Below are 3,310 nucleotides of genomic sequence, written 5' to 3' on the forward strand. Positions count from 1 at the left end.
GTTAATACTTATGTAGAAATAATAGATGCGTAGGGAAGACTGGTGCCAGAGAATTTTTATGCTAGCAGAACAAACCTACATTTGCTTCAAAACTAAATAAGTTCAAAGGACGCTTTAAAATCTAGAGGCTGCTATTCATGATCTACTTGGTAATGCTAATTTTCTGGTAGCCATGAGAGTCCTCTGGCTTAAAGCCCAATTGAAGTTTCAACCCAATTGCTAAAGATGAAATCAGGGTTCAGCAAATAACCCCTATGTTTTTACATGGAAAAAAAATCAGTTTGTGTACTTTTACCTATCATTTCTTTACCTTTTTCCTTTCTTTTCTTCATAAAAATGACCCCACAATCAGCTGTGGTCAGTGGCACTTTAAACCCCCCACCTTTAAAAAAAATCCACAATCCCTGATGGCTACTGGTACTGACATCCCCCCCTTTGAAAAAATCTCACAATTATTGGTGGTCAGTATCACTTTAAACCCTTGGTTCTCAACTGGTGGGTCATGACCCAAAAGTGGGTCGCGACCCCGTGTTGAGTGGGTCATCGCATGCCTTCTACTTTTCTAGGGGAGAGGCTCCTCAGCCTCCTCCTAGTGCAGCACTGTCAGTTCTCGTTCCAAGCAGTCATTCAAAATATGCTGCCCGGTGCTGAGCGTCATCTTGAGGTGGGGTGGGATGGAGCCATGGCCACGAGGGAGCTTCATCCATATGTATATTGCTTACAGCTGAAGAAAATTTGTGTATTCCCTGGAGCTCCGATATACTATACAAATCCCTTTATGTGCATTCCTATAATTGGTCATCTAAGGTCATGCAACCAAGGTATGAACAAAAAACAGGGGAGTGTTCCAAGTGAGGATCACAGAAAGTGGTTGCTTAAACAGACCGAGACCATTAAATCTTATAAAAATATAAACTTTATTATGTTTTACAAAACATCAATTATTTTCCACAACAATTCCACTTCTTACTGATGCAATAAAAAAACAACGTTGTTCGTGACACTCAAAACATTAATTCATACAAACTATGGGCCCCACACACACTGCGACCAAGCTCAATCCCTGCAGAAACTAAACGAGGGAATGCTCCCAGGTAAAGCACCTGATAGTAATCAGTGCTGATCCCCTTGACAGACGATGATTTGGAGTATGGACAAGATAGATCAAGTTGGAAAACTATTTGAACACGTATCCCAATACCTAATGGATACTATCTATCAGTTGGTGATTAATATAGGAAGTCTCTGTGATTCACCATAGATTGAAAGTGACACGTTCCTGTATAGGTAAGATGTAGTCATGGAGTTTGGAGTGTGTGTGTAAGAATGTCTGTGAGTGAGTTTGTCAGTGTTTTTGAGGGCCCTACACACTAGTACAGTGCGGTAATTGCATAGTATTATACGATTAACGCACTAAACCACGCAATCGCAACTACCACACATTCTGGTGTGGAAGGTGTGCTGCCATTCATTTGAATGACAGACCAAACGCACCACCCTCAGTTTGATTGCCCACATCGGAACGCTCTGTACAGTAATTCTGTGCATTCCATTGCAGTGCAACTTGGGTCACGACTTAATGACCAAGGGCAAATGTGGGTCCAGAGGTTACACAGGTTGAGAACCATTGCTTTAAACACTCCCGCCGTTAAAAAAAGATGCCATCACTGTTGGTGGTCAGTTACACCTTATAAACATTCAGCCAATTCACTCCCTCTTTTGTGAATGGGCTAAATGTTTGACTCAATGACTGTAAGATGCCCAGGTCCTGTGGCTGCAAAACAAGCCCAAATCATCACCCCTCCACCTCTGTGCTTGACAGTTGGTATTAGGTGTTTGTGCTGATATGCTTGTGTTTGGTTTTCACCAAACATGGTGCTGTGCATTATGACCAAACATCTCCAGGTTGGTCACATCTGTCCAAAGGGCATTGTTTCAGAAGTCTTGTGTTTTGTTTAGATGCAACTGTGCAAACCTAAGCCTTGCTGTCATGTTCTTTTTAGAGAGAAGAGTGTTTCTCCTGGCAACTCCTGGGAGAGAGGGAAGAGAGACAGCCAGGGTAGAGAGGGAGGAGAGACAGCCAGGGGAGATAGGGAGGAGAGACAGCCAGAAGACAGAAAGAGGAGAGACAGCCAGAAGACAGAGAGAGGAGAGATAGCCAGGAGACAGAGCGAAGAGAGACAGCCAGGGGATAGACAGCCAGGGTAGAGAGTGAGGAGACACAGCCAGGGGATAGAGCGAGAGAGGGGAGAAATTCACTAATTATTATAATGTGTTTACTTCGCCGTTAGCAGCACAACTATAGGTGAAAAAAACTGAGAAACTGGTGCAAACACAAAACAATGTTCATATTTACATGAGCAAAAAAGTAAACTGATCTTAGAGTTGTAGTGGGATCCCTGTGTCTGCATTTCATGGGTCAGTTGTGCTATGTCTGGCCTATAGGATGTTACTTTTAGCTGACCTCAGACCAGCATCAATGCACTCTTTACATGGCAGACCTAAGGGTCTGCCATGCAAAGACCTGGGTGAGCAGCAGTCTGTAGGGCATGTGATACATACATTAATACTCAAGTACAATCCTCCAGCTCTGTTCACTGTGTGCTGCTTGTTGGCCAATATGGCAGAGAACAGTAAATCCTCCTGTCGGCAGGTCAGCCAGGTAACTTCCTGCTAATGTCCAGTGGGCTGTCAAATGAGGGATCCCCATGGCAGAAGATTGTGCAGACCAAGTTGAGGGCCTCCTCAGCACACCTATGCTGTTCATACACATCAGACATGGGCCAGACATGTAATTGACAGCTGGCTTACAAGCTGTAAAGAATAGGGTTGCATGCCAGCCAGCAAAGCCTTGACTGTCATGTTGGGCATGCGTTCCGGGGGTACCCCTGCTATACACTACTCGAGTTAGTGAGGCTTCCATGAGCACAAGGCCTTAGGTGACTGCCTTACTGTCCTAATTAAAGAGCTGCCTCTGGCTGATGGTCCCTGAACAGCGCTGTTAATTCAAGTACTGGGCAGGAGGTGTGTTGGACCTCCAAAAACGAGGGTTGATGCTCTTTGTGTTGAGCAGTACCCAACTCTCTAGCATGCTGCCAGCGTACAGTATTGCGGCAGTGATTAGGACTCTTAATAAATAAAAATGAAGTCTCAATAATTACTGTTTATGTAGCATGGTTGCATTAAAGGGATAATTGACAAAGCCTCAATTGGGGTCAGGGCTAGTTCACACCAGCTCCAGTGCGCTCCGGCTTGATTCTGTGCCAGAACGCACTGGATCGCATCCCTGTATTCTGGGGCAGGCGGGGGG

Source organism: Nanorana parkeri, unplaced genomic scaffold, assembly GCF_000935625.1.
Source record: "Nanorana parkeri isolate BGI_ZX_2015 unplaced genomic scaffold, ASM93562v1 scaffold510, whole genome shotgun sequence".
Classification (NCBI taxonomy): Eukaryota; Metazoa; Chordata; class Amphibia; order Anura; family Dicroglossidae; genus Nanorana; species Nanorana parkeri.